Below are 20368 nucleotides of genomic sequence, written 5' to 3'. Positions count from 1 at the left end.
TGGAGGCATACAAAGACTTCTCTGGACCTAAAGCAGCTGTGCAGAAAGAGTGACTTTTGGATAGAAAAGATACAAAGGAACAGAACAGGTGTCTTAAGTACAAGCTCTGTGCATTAGAGATCAGTTATCTAATGTCAGATGATTTTAAACATTTTTAGCATTAATTCACAATAACAACTGCAGACGATTCAGCCATAAAAAGGAGGAATTAGAAGAATTTCTGAGAATGTTAAAATAATTTCATGGTAACTTTTTCCAAAATGAAACATTTACTTTCATTTCCACAAAATTTTTCCTTTCAGAACTAGCAAAATAAAGCTTCTTAAATTTTGAATCAGATCTTTTTATCTTGCAAAAATATTTCGAGTCATTAAAATGAAATGAGACATTTTCTATGCATTTACTCAATATAGTTTTCTTGAAAATGACTAAATCTTAGGAAAAAAGGTTCCAGTTCAAGAAATTCCTTATTTTCCTTAATTTTATTTTATCTACTGAGTTAAAAATTGATTATATACTTAGCATTGACCCTGAACTTATTTAATAGTTCAGGTAGAAACACATATAAATTTTTTAACAAGAACTCTTTTAAAAAATATTTCTGAGTTTGATAATATGGAGTATATAAAAAAATTAAGACACCTTTTAATTAGTGAGACAGAGAACTTCTGCTGTTACAAATTGGGTAATCTTTGCTGCATCTTTATTTTGACATGTAAAAGAAGAGCAGGGAGATTATTCAGAAGCTGAAGGCCAGGTAAAATTAGTATGTTAATATCAGTAATGTATTAACACGGTTGGGAGTTATAATGGTATTGAATTAATTATTTAAGACTGGTATTATGATGAATATTGATATTTCTGTTAATGAATATAACTTCAATAGTTCAGTTTATTTATTTTGGTGGACAGTTTCTTACAAAACTCTAATTTCAAATCTTTTAGTTTTACATTTAGTCATCCTTGTCTTCCAAAACCCTGTAATTTAGAATACAAATAAATTTGTGTTTAACTCTTTAAAGGTAAGAGTCCTCTCTACTGTACTGTCATGCTGAAGCCTGAGGGCACAAGGTCCAATTAGCTTTAGCACCTGAATTAGAAGATGGCTTTTAGCAGAAGCTTGTTGGAGCATGTTCCTGGAACTAGCAAATGATTGTGATCCAGTATTACAAAAATAAGAATCAGGAGAGAAACTGGAAAACTCTCAGCTTTTAAAAGTTCAAACTAACAAGGAGACACATTCAGATTCACTTGAACCTTCTCTTTCCAGAACTAAGATTGGGATCCTCTGGGCAAAATACTCTGGTGGGCAAAAATCATATAGTGGTACCTATGAGCTGATTCATTAATCTGTAATTTGCTGTTCAAGCTCTCTCTGCGTCACAGTGACTTGTGATGAAATAAATGGAATAGATCCCATACTCCACTCTCTCTTTGATAGGAAACTTCCCCAGAACCCATTGAGATAGGAAGGCTCTGCATTGACTCCAAACCCAGGGATGCAGACTGGGAGCACAGCTAAGGCCACATAGTACCTTAGCATGTTGAGACAGAACAAAGACAGAGCTTTTTTCCTTCAGTTGTAAAAGAGACACAAAAGGAGAGAAGCAGTTAATGGGACGCTATGAACATTTGTCTGCTCTGCTAAACAGTGCTATACTTGCCTAAATTTTGTTACTCTTTTTATCCATTCTAACCAAGGAAGGAAGAAGAACCCTGCCATAAGGAAAAACACACATTTCTTTTTAATGAATGAATCTTTCCATCATTAAAATATGTTAATCACCAAATAACCAGGGACATTACTTGGATAATTATTATAGACTTATGAAACAGAGGTTATTGAAAATGAACACTTAGCTGCTAAAATTAATTCCACAGCATTTATGTTTCCTGCATTAACAAAATATATCTTTAGCATTTGGTCTTCAGTATGCATTTACAGATAGCAAGTGAGGCTATCCATGGTTTATTTATATTCAATGAAGTATGTGCTAAGAAAGAAAAGATGTCACTCTGCCTATAAAAATGTTAGCAAACAAAGAGGAATTTAGAGGAATTTAAAATATGGTTCAGTCACAGTTTTATACACATCCAGAACGTAGCACAGAATTGAAACATCTTGCCTACAAAACTAAAGGCAATAATCAAGATGACCTGTCTAGGTTTACCATTCCAGAGGCTTTCTCATGGGATGGAAGCTGACTTGTAGTCATTCATTAGACATTTATTCCAACTTTACCACCAAGACATCGAAGCATGTTTTAGACTGGATGAGGAACTAAGTTCTTAAACAAAAGATGGCAATGCTACCACCTCATTCTGAATCAAAAATACCCAGACACCTTAAATATCACCAAAACAATGAAAATTGAAAGCTTGTGATGGAGTGCCTCTAAATTATAAAACAATAATACAGCTGATAGCAGAAGTAGCAATACAGATGTATTAAGTCTGAGACTGTACTTACCAGACTAAAGGCAAAAGTCTTCTTACCATGAGGAACTTATCCACTATAGAAGAGTGGTTGGGCAGAGGTTTATCAAGAGATAAAAAACCTTTTAAAAAGAATGCTGCTCACATTTTAAGTAGACATGAAAATAGACTATTTGAGGAAATGAAATGGTGTGAAGAATGAAAAGACTTAGTTAAATTTTTATGTTTAGGGTATTTTTCCAACTTACTGACCACCTTTTGCTTCAGCACAGTTTCAACGTACTTTCCAAAAAAACCCGTATTATCAATTTCACAAAAATCTACGTCTGCCAAGCCACAGCAACAACAGTGAGCTCCATTTTATACTTTAATAGAGCTCAATTTTGCCCAGATCACTGGTAAGAATTATTGAATATAAATGCACATGTCTTCATTACATAAATTAAATCTTCTTAACAGGTAGCATTATAAGTATACTTGCCATTTACAGAAATATCTGCAGGATTTTTTTCTCCCTTGTGGACATTATGCTCAGTTAGCAAGAAAAAACCTTGGTTTCAATATTTAAATACTCAATACTCTGTTTTACTACCTGACACTAATAGAATTATTTATCTAGAAACAAAGGAGCTGGTTAAGACAGATACTGAAAACATTGGATTATGAGTCATACTCCAGACATACATTAGTAGTTACTTATTCCAGTTTCTTTTCAATTTCTAGTGATTCAGTTTGTAGGTTTGTCAGCAGTATAACTCAAAACCGGTGTCTTCAATCAATTAAAAATTTCCTGGTTTTGATCTACACTATAAATGCAAATACAACTAAGTGTATTTGCATATATTTGTATAAAGAACTCAAAGACTCACCAGCACAGAGCACATGTGCACATATTACAAATCTGAAATGTGATATCCCATCTCTAAAGCAAAAAAACAGTCCCTGATCTTTACAATGCCCACCATCCCCTGGATATTGTTAAATCTCACAAACTCTTATTGAGGTAAACTGCCTTTTTTTTTTTTGTTTTTTTTTTTTTTTTGTGGAGGAGTCACTATTGAATGGCACAGAACCCACTTGTCTACAATGTGATGAAGGTTGGCTACAGAAACTTCTCTCAACTTGTGCATTTGACCTCCTAACAAAGGGCTTCCAAAGAAATGACCATGAAATCATTTGCAGAAAGCTTTTTAGATTTAGTAGGTTGGTAAACATACAGAAGTGAACACCACATATTCTCACCTTTCAGCATTTTTCAATTAGATTGCTATCAAAAAGATAGGTGATCTGTAAAGAAAATAACAAGAATAGGACAAGACAGAATAAGTTCAAACATATTAATAAAATCTTTTAGTAATGCTTCGAAGTTTCATAGTAGTTCTTTCTTTTGTACACACATGTGCACTTGTCTTTTTTCCCATTTCTAAACATTTCTTGAAATCAAAGGGTCTGTAATTTTTCAAAGCATATTGGGGCTTTTCACTAAAACTCAGGCAGCACATAAAACAAACAAAACAGCAGAAAATAAATATCCTTTAGTAAGCTAATTACTAGGCTTTATACAACCAAAAGAGGTCTGAAATTTTCTAATTACATAGTGAATATATGAATATTTCCTCTGGCATATGGTATTTAAGGATCGAGTTTGAGAAGATATGAAAGGAAATGAGGACCTTGAGAGATCAAGTATGGTACCAGCTTGATTCCATTACAATAATTTGTCAGCTGCTGTCTGATCAAAATGAAAGAGAATATTCAGGCTCCTTTTTTTTTTAATTATAATACTTACTATGACACTTACTAGAAACCTTATAATGAAGTTCAAGACTCTATGTGACAACTTACTAAATTTCAAGTTATTTACTATTATTTCTTTCTTTTTTCAGAGTTTAACCTAAGTCCAGTCAGACTTGGCTAGCCAGTAAAAACTGCATTTTTTGTTGCAGGAAGTTGGAAGCGATTTTGTGTAAAAAGCAAAGCTATTTCTTAAAACTTTATATGATAGATTAAGATCACAAAACACCACAGTAAAAGAAAAAACTTGCTAAGATAGTTTAAGGGGTAAAAGGAATATGAGGTATGCATGCTTATTTCTATAAAGTATGTAGAGGTTCATGGTAACTTTTCATTATTTAGTAGTCATCAGCTACTAGATAGCAACCCAGGGAAGTGGTGGAGTCACCATCTCTAGAAGTGTTTAAGAAATGACTGGACAGGGCACTTAGTGCTGTGGTTTAGTATTTGGTCAAAGGTTGGACTTCATGACCTTGGAGGTCTTTTCCAACTTTAATAATTCTATGATTCTATGACTCTGACTATACTGTTTCTTGAGAACTGTTGTTCCTCACAGTTCTTAATATTTCCGTTGACTCTGTAGGCAGCCAAAACACCTTCGCACTTCCCTTTTTCTCCTGTCCTTCTCCCTCCCACCAATAAACAGAATTTCCTACCAGATGTTACACAAAATATTTTGAAGTGATTACTTATACTGTAGTAAATTGTATACATGCATGCATATACTTTAAAAAGATAACTGAGGCAGTAATATGGTCTGAGGACAGACGAAAGTAATCAAGATGCTTTTGCTCTTCCTCCATGAAAAGATCAGTTATATTACATCCAATATGCTCAGGTATAACAAGCAGAACAATAGCAAGATATTATCTGCATGGCCTCCTGCACAGTAGTACTTCATGAATCTATATTGACTAGATTATCTAAAGCTGACAGAGGTGTGAAAGAACAGGGAAAGAAAAAGAGGGAATTGGCTGTGCACATATATAACCTAAGAATGGCTTACCTGTTTTTCTTGAATAGCAATTTATAAGTTCATAGCTCTAGCCCATGCCACTATTTATTATGGAGTCTCCCATCTTGCAAGGCAGCTGAGCACAAGGAGCATTTCTCTATAGATAAGAATCTGTAATAGAACACCCTTAACCTGAAGATGTTCAGACTGTTGACATACTCTTTTGTGGGAAAAGCTGGACTTGAAAGACAAGAGACTACATCTTCTTGCCAGACAGTTCATATAGATTTCTTACACATTGTAAAAACAGTTCTAAAGGAAAAAGCTGCGTTCCAAAAATATGCAAAAGAGATTTAGGGGGTTTGTTTGCTTGTTTGTTTGTTTTGGATTTATTATTTTTTAAGGAAATAGGAGAAATTACCTGTGTCATCTGCTTTGCTAGCATGGACCGGCTTTATTTCGAATCGGATTGATGGAAGCCTATTAAGAGTCTAATAGAATCCTAATGCTTTTATCTCACACAAGGTCTCAATTCAAAAAAGAGTAGAAAAGATAAAAGACCAGGCTTCATGTACAGATCAATTTCTTAATAAATCGTTTGATATTTTAAATCACTTCATTTGCACTTCTACAGCTCGATTGGCAGGCAATCTGAAGTCTAAACAGTATTTAATAGAGCATCTCCTACTATTTTTACTAAGGTATGTATGTGTGTGTGTAGGGCAGGGCAGATGGGTTTGTCTGAATGATTTAGCCCTTTTCCACCAGCACGGGGTCAAGTGGACACTGTAACTGATCTGTAGCAGGTAATTTTGAAACTTAGGCCACTAAAGGTTTGTGAAGCGATTTTACTCTAGGCAGAATGGCCCTTTATCTAACTTATTTTTTGTTTGAAAGGATTGTAAAAACCTTGTAACATTCCATTAAATGTTTTACAATATTAAGTATGCACTAATAAAAATGTGTTTGCATGAATATGACAAATTGAAGAGATAATGAGCTAAAATAAATTTGCATAACTATTTTATATATCAAAAAAGTTTAGCTAATTTTGTTTACTCTTTTCAAATGTGAGATTTTTATGCAGTGTTTTAAATCCTTCATGGAAAAGCATCCCCAAAATTACTTTTAAACAGCTTTTTTTTTTTTAAATATCATCATTTTCCCATCAAGGTAATATTTTTAAGGAATTACTATTACCCAAAATTTTATTGTCAATTTGTAAGATTTTCTAAAGCATGCAGTCCAAGCAGTGACTAAAGCAGCCAAAGCTTTTGTGTGCATCTACGCAGGTGTGCATATAATTTTTCATCTACAATCCCTGAAAATATTTCCTTAGTAATTTTCATTTTAAAAAATGACAAATGAAAAGCATCGACTCTTTTCCAGGAAATGTGCAGTAGGTCTTCAAAAAGATTCACCGATCCAAACAACTTAAATGATAATAAAACTTATATTCCTTTCATGAGGATAATTTGTGTTGACAGACATTGCCTTTTTCCTGAATCAATGACCACTATGCAATTATTCTTTTCTAAATCTCACTATTTAACTCAGGCAGCCAAAGCCACTTCATAATTTCCTTAGCTCGATTATGCAGAGGTCTAGATTGGGGTTTTTGGTGAGGGGTGTATATGTTTTAAATTAAAATCACTCTTTAATGACTACTTTCTTGAAAATGTGTATTTGACAAGACTTTATCCTTTCACATTTCTCTCCCTTCCTTTCCATTACTGCAGCCTCAGTTGGCCTAATACCTTTCTGCTCCTCATTTCCTTGAAGAAATTTGCAGCTTAAACAGACAGAAAAATGCTTAGACAGCATGAAGCATGCTGTCCCTCCAACTAAAGTGGATGTTAAAGAGTCTGTAATCTCTTCAGCAGGAACCTACTTGAAGCACGTGTACAGAAAAATATCTACTTCTAATAACCAATGCTACTGCAGACACCTTTTAAGTTAATGTTACTTTATGTGACTGTTGCCTTGTGTCGTAGTTTCTTTACTAGATGTCATGATAATAAATCCATTTAACATTCACAGGAACTGAACCAAGAACAAAAATTGTTTTCCTGGGCAACTTTTGAGGTTTTCAGAATTATCTTTGTCTCTTGATGGAACAGATGCTTTTTGAGCATTTTAGTTAAAACAGCATATGGCAGAGTACCATTTTCCATACAACAGAGCATTGTGGGGAAAGAAATGTCCTCCTCAGCATTTGGAGTGGCTTAGTAAAAGTTGCCCGTTCGAGTCCATGGGCTTCCTGATCCACAGTAGAATTTTTCATTTCACATCAACAGAACAAAGCTTTCAACCACATCTCACTTCTCTAAGTCAGAATTTAACTATTTAAGTAAAGCTAGAATTTGTTTTCTCTGTTCTCATACCTCTTGAGGTTTGACAGAGCCACTGATTGGACACAAGAAGGACAAGATGATTGGGAACAGTCCCTATGGATTTGCCAAGGATAAATCCTGCACAACTTACCTGATTGCCTTATGCGCTAAAATGCATCTGTGAATAGAGAGGGCTGTGGATATCTTTTACCTATACTTCAGCCAGGCTTTTGACACTGGCACCCTGGGAGCTGGGCAGGAGCCAGCAGTGAACCTTGACAGCAGAGACGACCAGCATTATCCAGGGTTGTGTCAGCAGGAGCACTGCCAGAAGCTCAGGGCAGGGGTTGTCACCTCTGCCCAGCACTCATTGTTTGATCACATCTGGATGCCATGACTGGTTTAGTGCCCTCCAAAAAAAGAAAGACATTGATAACCTGAAGGGAGTTCATCCCCACGACACTCAGGGCTTGAGGGTGTCCTATGAGTCGAGCCTGGGACAGTAAGGCTTGTTCAGCCTGGGGCAGAGATTATTTTGAGGAGTTCTCACAGACATCCCAGTGCCTACTGGGAGGGGATGAAGAGGGGGAAGATGGGCTTTTTAGAGCTGTGTGTGGCAAGGTAAGAACTGAAATGAGAGGAGTTCAGGCTGGTTACTGAAACCCTTCCCTGTGAGGACAGGCAGAGCTGGGAGCAAGCAGAGGGACAGGTTGCCCAGGTTCAGCAGGCTCCAGTTTTCAAGTCCAAGGGGCTTCAAGCCCCATTTAGGCAATCTCAAGCAGCCTGGACTGACCTCACAGCTGACCCTTCTTGAAGCATGGGTGCTTGAGGGGAGTCCTGACGTACCTTCCAGTCGGAATGATCCTAAAAACATGTGATATTTCAGTAAAATATAATTTTTCAGCGAAAACGTTTTGATCAGATTTAGTACTTAACCTTCCAGGTTTTCACAAAAGAAAACTCGTCTGATATCTGGCTCCCACAAACTGACAGGGACTTTTTAAGATTCGAAAGGACTGCAAGCAACATCTTGGCTATTCTGCTAATGAATTATGATAATTTCTTAGTTAAAATATCAACAGGACAGACTCAGAGTATATGCTGAAATATGAAATATTCAGTAAATTACAATTTGATCACTTAATATTAACTAAAAATCATAAGCATAAGAAACTAAAATTAACAAGGTTGAGTCCATGCTGAGACTAATTTTACGTCATGTGAGTTATTGATTTAATACTTATATGGATAAGAGAGTGGAAAGATATATGGGAAATATGAGGTTAAAACCAAAACAATTGTTAGTGACTATAGGATGGCTGAGGCAACTGTTCGCCTCCCAGTTCAGTTTCTCCACACATTGTTTACAATGTTCAGAAATTACACTGTTCCTCCTGAAGACCATTTGCTCTCTTTACGTCAAACACACATCACGTATAAAAACTGCTCTCCTCTTTGTCATCCATACACCCAGGACTGTTTCAGCCACTGCTGAAGAAAACTAGTATTCACATCTTTCTCAAATTTTTACTTTTCCCTAGGTTGCTAATCTTGCTTCATTTTCCTTCACTTTGACACTACGGAAAGTAATGGAGCATTTCATCAGTTTCAGGTTGTGGGACTTCGACAACCAGTGAGAAAATGTCTTTATTTGCTGAAACATTTCCCCACAAGTTGCTAAACAGCAGCACAGATTTATGTCTCTGAAAATGCTTCATCACACAATTGTATCTACAGGCTTCTGCATGTCCTGTGTAACATAACATGCCTTCATCAGAGCACTTCCCTTAAACAGGCCTGAGTCATAGTCAGCTTTTTCAACAAAAAGAGATAAAGCATTTCATGAAAGAACAAGTCAAAGGAAGATTCTCCAATACAAATAGAGTTTATTTTCAAATTACTAGAGAATCAATTTTTCTGCCACTTTAAGTATACTTTGAGATGTCAGAAGGAAATAAGAGCAGAGGCTGTTGTGTGGGAAAGTCATGGAAACAATCCAACAGATACGATCAAACCTGTAGTCGTACAGCAAGACTTTCTGCACTTGATCTCATAGGGTGAAGATGCCCTAAGTTTCTTTATTGGAAAATACTGGAGGACTCTGAAACCTCAAGGTGAAACGAAATAATGAATTTGACCTAAAAAAAAGTCTAAAAACTCATCAGACACCCTGCCTTGTTATCACATTAAAACTCAGACTGCATAGAAGCGAAGGAAGATCAAATCTCTTTTCATAAGATGTCAGGAGAGAGATATTTGTTTTCTAATAGGCAGAATTTATCTCCAGGAAAATCAGTAATAGATTGAGAAATGATCACTGGATACAGGTTATTTCATTTCTGTTTTAAAAATGAAACCCTGGATGAAGGAGTCAAAAAGGAAGGTAGTCAAGAGGTTTCTCAAGACCAAAGAAGTTCTGAGAAGAGCCGAGCACTGGCACTGCGAACAGACATGCTGCAGCTGACCCAGGGAATTAATTTTACTTGAAACTCATTACTGTACACCTTGGAAACAAGCATAGGATAAAGACATTTTAGAGGTTTGAATTCCTGAATAGAGTCAAGAAAAAGTAAATAAATAAATATATATATATATAGCAGCTGCTTAGAAAAACTTGTCTAATTCTGCCTGGTTTATATATTGCATAATCTTGCCAAGCTATTAAGCAGCAAGATAGCTTCTAGATCATACGTTATTTCCCTCCACTGCTTCAATGACAAATGAAGGAAGGTAAATCACCTCGCTTACCACATGCCTGAGGTAAAGCTTAATCTAAAATATTTCAAAGATAATAAAACCTGAGTGAGCAGGAAAAAAAACTAGAATTTAACCTCAGTGAGAAAACAAGGTCTAAGGACTGTGATTAGCTTTCTAAACAGGATTTGTAGTGTAACAGAGCTCCCCACATGCAGAGAATTAAACGCAAACATACACCTTTGTCAGCTCAAGGCTTGCAACAGCGTTTTTCTGAATTCCTGAATTATGTTTTTTCCTAACTCTGTTCCTCAGATGCCTGCAAGAAAACACTGAAAAGCTGTTTAAAAAATTTCTATCTTCAACTACTATTTAGATAGCTAATGTATATATGAAAAGATGCTTACAGGAAAGTCAATTGGAGTTGTGCAATTAGTAAATTGATTTTCCAATCATAGACCACATGCAAAAAGACAATTTTCTGCAGTGACATTGAACCAAATCGGTTCTCAGATTTTATCTGAACATTTAAGCATACACTTTTAAGTACTGTCACATTTTCTTCTTCTCTATGCTATATTGAAATTCTGTGTTTGTGAAAACTGCTCTTCTTCAGTTTCTTTGTTGGAAAAAGCTAAAAAATTTTTGGTTTAAAAGTCTCACATTTGATTTGTAGGGGAGTTTTTAATTGAAAATTTCTAGGAAATAAAAGGGGACTAAAAATTAAAATAACTCTGTGTGATACTTACTATGCCTTTTTATTATTTTTGAAAGCAAACACTAAGTCTGTGTAAGTCACATTGCAGGGTGGGGAGGAGGTATTACAAAGGTAATATCCAAGTGGTAGAAAGAAACATAATGAAGCATGCTTGAGAATAAATCATAAAGATTGTGAAAGTATACAAAGAAAGAAAAATGTGTTATTTGTTGTTTTGTTTTCCTTTTTTTTTTTAAGTCACAGTAAAATTATTTGGAGTTCAGTCATTAGTTTTGGAGCTGTTATTTTATGTAAGACTGTTGATTTTCTCACTGTTAAAGAAAAATACTTGGATTGGTACAATGTATGCATATTTCACTTGAGAATTTTGTCATAGCCATTTATTATACAAACCCCATGTATGCACATAATTGAAGGACTCAACAAACATTCAGTAAGGATATAAAAGTGAACAGAGAGAGAAGAATAAACTCACAAGGCAATCAAGAAGAACTCTGTCCAAGTACATGTTAAGAATATATTTTATTATTATTTCTGACACTAGAAATACGCTTTAGGTTCAGACTCAACAATTTTGTAGAACTATGACATGACTTATTTTTCAAGATCACCCTACATTTCTGCATGAACTTTATATTATTTTTCTTCTTTTCGTGACTTTAATCAGGTCTCCATTCATAAAGACAGTGATATTACTGCTGAAAGAAAGACATATAGACATTAAAATCTATACAGGCATGAATGTTAATAATATGTTTAACTCACCCAAGTTTCTACTGAAAATTCCTCAAACTAAGATGGAATTTCCAATTCTACAAATTTTAATCGAGGTAAAGAAAATATCCCATTAAAAACCACCAATATTTTTCTAGAATTCAGAAAAAAAATTGAACTAAGATAAATTAAACTGATTAAGAGAATTCCATTTCACAAGTATGTAGGTGATATCAGACAAAGGTTGTTTCATTTGTCCCATCTCCAAGTTATCATCACAAAGAAGCAAACATATCTTACACCTTAACCTTAAAGGTTTAATAAAGCCGAAAACCTCATTTAGGCCAGTAGAATATTTTTTATAGAAAATAACGGAATATTATTCACAGGAAAAAATAGTTTTGAAGTAATTGTTTGTTTTATGTTCAGCATTTCTTTCAAGACTGATGATTCTCTAAGAACCATTAGTATGCAATAAGTATCGATGTCTTCATATGATCTTTCAAAAATACACACTTTTTTGGGATAACTTTTCTTCACCTCTTAAAGAGCAGTTCCATTATCTTAAAGTGGATTACTCATTTTATGAGAATCATGTGTGCTTAGCCATAAATTGATGATTTTTTTTCTGCTCTGAAACATAAATAATTTCAAGCCTGTAGAATGTTGGGGGAAACAGAGGTACAGTGAATAAATGTGTACTTTCCCGTGGTTCAAACATTATTGCACATTTCCTCTCTAGCATCCTGTGCCACTTGAGAATTTTTTCCGTATTTCTATTTACTATTTTTATTATCAACTATCTACAAGATAGTTATCTTTGTAGAACATGTAGTTCTATTTATAGAACTTATAGAACAATTCAACATTCTTGACATACTCAGAGACCATAAAAAATTGAAAAGATGGAGATTTCATGTATACATTAGGTCAGGTGAATCTATTTTCCCAAATAAAAAAAAAAAAATCACAACTTCCCTGAATATAAGTCACTGGAATGATCCCTTGAAATGTTGTTTTTCTTTCTAGCGTAGCACACTACCTCCTGAGATAACATTCACAGCAGTAGAACTATTGTTGGGCAAACAAAAATGACCCCATACTGAAATATAAAAAATTCAGAAGGAAATTTCAGTAAGATTTATTGAACTGACCTGCTACTTTGAAACTCTAACTTTACCTCTCCATCACACCTCTGTGCATTCCACTGTGTAAACTTTTGGATCTTTATTTTCTTCCTTTCCATGGAATACATGAAACAGACCTGCAGCACCATCTCCCAGCTTTTATGTAAATCCACTGATTTCAAATGAGTGCTGAATGCGGTACTCCAGGTGGAGTCTCACAAGAACAGAATAGAGGGACAGAACCTGCTGGCCACAGTGCTTTTGATGCAGACTGCGTTTCATTGACTTCCTGGGCTGCAAGCACACACTGGCAGCTCATACTCCATTTTTCATCCACCAAGTCTTCTGCAGGGTTGCTCTCAATCCATTTATTAGCTCTGTCTCTATTGACACTGGGGATATTGCCCTGACCCAGCTGTAGCCTTTCATTTGGCCTCGTTGAACTTCATGAGGTTCACATGGCCTCACACCTCAAGCCTGTCAAGGTCCCTCTGGTTGCATCCCTTCCCTCAAGCATATCAGCTGCACCACTCAAGTTGGTATTATCCACAAACTTGTTGAGGATGCATTCAATCCCACTGTCTGTGTCGTTAATAAAGGTACTGAACAGTTCAGGTCCCAACATGGACCCCTAAGGGACATTTGTACTGATCTCCATTTGGACTTCGAGCCATTGACCAGAATCAGTTGGATGCAGCCACCCACACAATACCTTATCCATGTAATAGTCTGTCCATATCTCCCCCATTCAGTGACAAGGCTCTTATGCCGGACCATGTCAATTGCCTTACACAAGTCAAGGTTCACTTGACTTGATCTTGCAGCTAAGAATAAAATTTCTGCTACTAAACCAAAACAAACCCCAACAGTTTTGCTCAAAACTGAGGAAGTAAGGTCACTTTCCACATATTTTATGTCAGTGCTTTCATTCCACTAAATAATGCAGTAGTGAGTTAAGAATGACAAATAAAACATGAAGCAAACATTTATTCTGAATGAAGGCTCTCTCTCCTTGCACGCTCAGTCAGCCATAATTCCCAAATGCATCCGGAACAGACAAAGGATGCTTACTAGATGGCACAGTTGAAGTAAAGGAAGTGCTGACTTTAAGCTGAGATGACAAGACCCACATAAAGAAATACGGAGACACTGTTCTAAGACACTGTAGCTGGCTTAGTCTCCTTTAAAATTAATTCACATCAAATTTTCTACTCCTCAGAGACTTCAATCAGGTCCCACACGTGGGAAGGACAGAAAAACAGCAACTCAGTTAAAAATGTCACTGAAACTTTAGGCTATCAATCAAACATAAGCTCAATCAAAAAGTTTAGCATTTTTTTCTGTAATTCTAAACATTGATTGAGTAAATAGAGATACAATTTATGGTTTAGCAACAGATGTGAAAGAACACTGATCCTAGACTTTACTGACATTTCATATTTCTGACACATCTGAGCCCATCTGTTGCTATTGATTAGATTTCACTAAGTCTTTCAAAAGCTCACATCTTTGCTCTGATTGTTTTGTTACACACTCCTCCCCTTTTTTCATCTCTGTTTTATTTTCTCCACAGTACCAGTGTGATATGCTATGCTATCCTGTCTATTGCCTTTTTGCATTTCTCATCAGTGGATAAGCAAACTACTGTTGTACCTCTGGCTCCTTCATGCTTGGAGCCTTAGCAGAACAGAAGTGATGCTCTGCCTCCCAGCAGAACCACAACCTATCAGCTTGGAAATTCCTTTGTTGATTCACGAATGTACGTTTGCAGACTTCCCAGTTGCAATAATTGTAAGTGTGACTCTTGGTAAGTAAGTATGTATTTATCTCTAAAGTAAGTTCCATTAAGAGGTCATTCCTCACCTTCTAAGCACTTCAAGTATTCTCCTAGCTTTTTTACATAGAAAACATTGGTTTGGCTTTTATCCCAAGATTTCAACATAAAGTGTTTTCTCCTTCCCAAATAAAATAATAAACATAAACCCATAAGGTTTTGCATCTTTTTTTTTTTTTTCATAGCATAATGGTTTTTTTGCAATGACAATGTTTTCCCAGTTTAAATTGCCTCAGAATAAGTCAGTACCCTACTGACTTTGAACATTCACAAATTTCAGCCAGGCAACAGACATGGAAGGGCTTTGTAGAAAAACCAGAAGTTACAGCAAATTTTTTATTAGAGACAGCATTCCATCAAGCATCTTGAATTTAATGGATACTAGTGTATTATAAGAAGTTTTTCTCATCACTGGTACTTTACATTAGTACATGGGAAGCATGACAAAATAGGAGTAATTCTTACTTTTAAAAGGAGTAAGGCTATATTGTGCACCTCTTCTTTTTATTGTCATGAAAAGTACATTTCCTAGGTTCTCTAACACTAGCACAGACAGAACAAACAGAAATTAAAATCCCACCTCAACACAGGAAAATGTTATTTGTGTTCTCTATGAACCATTCAATAATAGCACCATTGTGGTTCTTCAGATTCTAGTAAGCAGCTTTGGAGTAAATTTCTGCCTTGTAATATTTTTGTGCACTAGGCTAGAGGTATGAACATAAGAATTTAACTTTGATACTGAAAGATCCTCCTGAACCTTACTTCTTTCTTACCCCTTCCTTCCAACAGATCAACACACAAAATTTCTCTCTCTCACTCTTTCTGCATATATACATATACTTACACATATATTGCTTATACAATTAATTGCCTTTATAATACATATGCCTTCCCAACAGATTCATTATGATTTAGCCTGTGATTGCTAATTTTTTCTACTATTTGATATTTATTGTGCTTTAAACACAGATATTTTCCTGCTGGTATACCTTAGGAGAGGTGAAAAGAGGAACATGAAAAAAGAGCAGCTAAATGAAAACTTTGAGTTACAGAAAGAATGGGAAATTATATTTTTTCTGATTGTGCTAGTTTTAATAGAAAAAAACCCCCAACTCATAGAAGTCATAAAAAAAAGAAAACTTTTATTGTGCTTTTTGAAATAACATTACATTATTAGAATAAAATGTGCATATTTACATGTATTGTGACCACGGGTTCCATGCTATTTCCTTTTTTTTAAAAAGGAGTCAGTTATGAGACATACTTGCAGCAGTTCTCATAGGACTGGCCAACAAAGATAAGTCCCCTTGGAACACGTAAGATGCTCTGATATAAAAATTGCCTTTGTTTTCAACTTTTTCCAAACTAGCTTAAACCATTGACCCCCAAAATTCATAGGTAAAAACACGAAGTTAACTTGAAAGATAATTCTCTGGGTTTGACTCTTTCTTCACTGACCTGAGATACTCCTCTGAAAGCTCCCTTCTCACCGATATTCTTTCCGTATTTCCTTGCAGAGAAAAATTTTGAAAAGTAGATGTGATTATAAATTGGAAGAAAGTCACATACTTGCTCCAGGGTCCAGAACTGGCTTTTCTTCTTCTCTGCAAGTTGAATTTTTATGTCCTTTTCTCATCAGTTCAAGTCCATTATGGCAGGCAGGGCATGTTCTCCTTTGTGTACATCCTCTAAGTATCTACGTATAATACCTGCTTGTCTCAAAAAATTGGAAGTAACACACACCTCTGCTTGAGATAAACTGGTTTGATGCTGACGAGGGAAAATAACTTGAAAAACAGAAGCTTCTGCTTCAAGGCTGTCTCTCTTTTACTGAACTTTACAAAGAACTGTTGTCGCCTCATGTTTTTTCTTTCGAACTGCTCAAGCAGTCTTATGTCCAGCGACTCTCTAGCGACAGCACACGACTGTGGCTTACAGGAGAATGTTTGCTGACAGATACAGAATCGGCAGATGAAGAGTCCTGTAAATTAAAACAAATAACAATTTTTTTAGACAGTAAAATCCCATAGCTTCACTTTTTTTTTTTTTTCTATTTAGTATTTACAAAGTTATATAAAAGATGCCACTTGCTGGATACAGACAGAACTTACTTCTGAAGCCAGGAGAAGTCTTCACCAGTAAGGAGCAGGATCGTGCGCTCTGCCTGTCTACTTCAGAGAACACAGAAGGGCAAAGAGCATCTCCAAGGTAGATGCTGAAGATGGACTTAAAGCTGATGACTAATAACTACCTTTTAAAGAGCTTTCAAGCAGCACCAGAGATTTGTGGTAAAGTCTCATTACTCTATTCTTCCAGAAGATATAAAACCAAAATGATTGACTTATAGCCTACCACTTGGGATAGACTTTTAACACATACTCTGAATTTATATATTTTATTCATATTTACCATTTATAGTGTATATAGCAGATAGTCACTGAAATGATTTCTTCTTGATGCTTTCTTGCATAAAATACAATGTTCATCTCTCCCTTTCTGTCTTGTAGAGAGAGTGAACGAGAAGCTTTAACCTAATACCTGAATAGTAACTCCAATAGTATTTTTAAGACAGCAAAGTAACATCACCCGTTAAAAATAGGTGATAGCACTAGTATCAACAGCAAAATCATACTGCTGGATGGGTTGTCGTGGAAATAGCACTTGTTTCCTTTGCCCCAGGCCTACCTAGGCTCAGTTTTCAAGATATAACAATTATTTTCTTGTTCAAAAGGCCCTTAGGCCTTCTGGGAACAAAATTATATACTAGTTCTTCTGAGGAAACAATCTGTTACAAGTTCCCCTCAACATTTCTTTAGATAACAAAGGTTCCTAAACATTCCCCAAGTCCTTTTGTACTAATCAAGTTATTGATGCTAATCAAACTTACTATCACTGAAGGTGCCTATCCAAGTACTTCAAATCAAGACAGGTTATGTGTGATTTGTGTAGGCAAATTTTGATTGCCTACCGTAGCCTTTAAGTCAAAGTCAGGACCTACAAGGGCAGCTAAGTTCAAGGCAGCAATGACTCACTGCTTAAGACAGCACACAGATTCTGTTTTGCTGACATGAATAAAAGTGGGCATGGTATCAAATATACAACCTTATCAGCAATGCATATTATCACTTGCAACAGTGAAATGTAGCTGAGGCAAGTAGGAATGTTAATATGTTCTCCTGTGTAAAGTCCTTACACCATTGCTTCATGTTCTGAGTTAACTGGTTAAGTTCAGTAAAAACCCTTCTTTTTGATCCTCTTTAGTACGTGTTGAGCTTACTTTAAGCTCAGTAGAAAAATGTTGAAGTAAGAATATTGGTAGAGCAGCAGGGATTTTGTGCATGGATCTTGAAAAAAAAATCAGAACAGTGTGTTCTGCTCCCTTTCTCCCTCCATCTTACTTTTTAATATAATCTTGGTGGCATACATTCATGATAAAGCAATATTATCTCAGTAATCTATGAGTAACTTAGACCAATGAATTCTAGTAACATGGCTTGAAATCAGCTTCAAAAAGCAAGCACTTACTCTCACGGTCACACAAGCAATACACTAGCTAAAAATAAGGATGAAAAGAAGGCTAATGTTTACCTAGACTATAAAAGTAGGTGGTTAAGATGAAATATGCTATGAAATAGTTCTAAAAAGACTAATAATAGCACATTTCTTTTAAGATTCCGACCTGTAATGTTTAATTATCCTGTATGAAAATTCACAGGTACTTTAGCTAAAATGTGTATGAAAATACACTTCTAAATTGAGTCACTTATCAGTACTTAGGGACAGCACATCACAGGCCCCATAATTTTTGAATTTTTCTACCTGAGTGATCCACATGAAAAGTATCTGGCTTCTTTTAAATATTACCATACAAAGCAACTGGAAAATGTTCATTTCACCAAGGACTTTCACATCTGTTATATACTTTATTAAAGCTGCATGACCTGCCCATAAATACAATACTTTCCTTCAAGTCAGCCTAAATGTTAAAAGTCAAGATTGCAGCTTAGTAGAGCAATACTATGTTGAGTTCTGGGCCATCCAAGTTCAAAAGGGCTGTCCAAAAATCACAGTTCAGGGAAGGGTTAGCAAGATAGTAAGAAGGTCTAAGAGGAGAACTGAGTGTTCATTTATTCTGACAAAGAGTTCAGGACATGGTTCCAACAGCCTGCTTGAGCTGCAGTTACATAAATGAGACACTTGTCACAAGTCATAGCAAGTGGTATTAGAAAGATCAACATAGTCACCTAAACTTTCACCTAAACACTTCAGGAAGATCTTTTTCACAAGTATGGTAGTGTACAACCAGCAAGAGACATTGCGAAATCTCAATCTTTCCATGACTCAGGTGGAAAAAAAACATAAGGAGGTGGTGCAGTGTTCAAAAGTGCTGCTCTGACAAGGCAGGGAGATTAAAGGACTCCTAGGGGTCTCCCCCAGCCAGAACTTGTATGGTTCTATGAGGTAAGTTCATTCAATTTGTTTATTATTAGACCTCCACTGCATATGTCTAAAGTCATAAAAAGCATGAAATAAGTGTCTGGTGGTTTATATGGGTTTTTTAGTGTCCAAATTCAGATAATAGCACAAACTATAAAGGCCAAGGAAAGATGTGAAAACCTTTACAGATCCACAAACCTGAAAAATTAGTAATATGGACATGTCTTCCTAACTCCATTTAATTTATTAAACTGTCAACCCTTAAAATCTGTATTATACTAGCCAGCAAAAAAAACTGCAGATGCTTACTGTAGGGGGTTGATGGCAGACTGCATTCAAAAGAAAAAAAAGTCTTGTATATTTGAAATATAAGTTGATATAAATAACATGATTTAATTATGATAAATATAATCTTGTCAACCTTGAGAAGAGTTTTTATTATCTATTATTTAACTAGTATTATCTAAGAAAGTAATTGTATTGTTGAAAGTTTCTCCTTGGTAAATAACTTGAAGCTATTAAAACAAGAAGCCTATGTCCCTCGCTGGATAAACTTCCTCTTAAAATAGACAGATGTTTGAAAAAGGTATTCATACAATATATAACTTTTCTCTGCTTCCATATTGCAATAACTTTGTTTCTGTTTCCTCTTTGACTGCTTAAATTAAATAGGGCCTTAGATATATGTTTTGAATTATTAATTTGAATGATACACATTAATTTCATGGTCTGAAAAGTCAGCTCTTTGCTTTTCAAGAAAAAGACATGAACTTTAGCCTGAATTTTTCAGCAGATAAAAAGGGTGTATTTCTGAAAAAGTTGGTAACAAAATTAATTGAAGAAAAATGTTCTTGAAATTTGGCACAACTTGAATACTATTTCAGTCATGTGTATTTAATTTACATGTGTTTCTGTAAGCTTTGAACTTGTGCAATATTTCACTGCATTCAGTTTTCAGTTAAAGGGTTATAAAGTGAGCAAATTTATCATTGATTAATTGTGCTATAGGGCATAAATTTGTGCTGCAAATTATTGATGTGAAACATTGGTGAATACGAAACGTTGTTTTCTTTATTAATCAAGAAGTTTGGTAATTTTGCCATTGTAGCAATTAAGCATTTTCATAATTTAGAAATTGATTTTGAAACTGTAGCAGTTTGTTGTAATCCTGTCTGTACAATATAAAGAGTACCAAGGAGCATACAAATGGAGTTGTGACAATTAAAAGGAAGAAGGTATTAGATATTGTTCTGACACTCAAAGAAAGAAGAAAGGAATTCCTCAAAAAGGATGAGAAAAAAAAATTGTTTTATCAAGCACCTT

The 20368-nt window shown here is 35.3% G+C and overlaps 1 protein-coding gene across 1 annotated transcript in view; it reads right to left on the bottom strand.

The window, feature by feature from the left end:
- Positions 1 to 20368, bottom strand: part of FAM155A (family with sequence similarity 155 member A) — a 465094-nt gene that overhangs the window by 284440 nt on the left and 160286 nt on the right. The window lies entirely within an intron of this gene.

The sequence above is a fragment of the Chiroxiphia lanceolata genome, chromosome 2, assembly GCF_009829145.1.
Source record: "Chiroxiphia lanceolata isolate bChiLan1 chromosome 2, bChiLan1.pri, whole genome shotgun sequence".
Lineage (NCBI taxonomy): Eukaryota > Metazoa > Chordata > Aves > Passeriformes > Pipridae > Chiroxiphia > Chiroxiphia lanceolata.
Note: the sequence above shows the minus strand (reverse complement) of the source record. Positions and strands in the feature narration are given on the sequence as shown.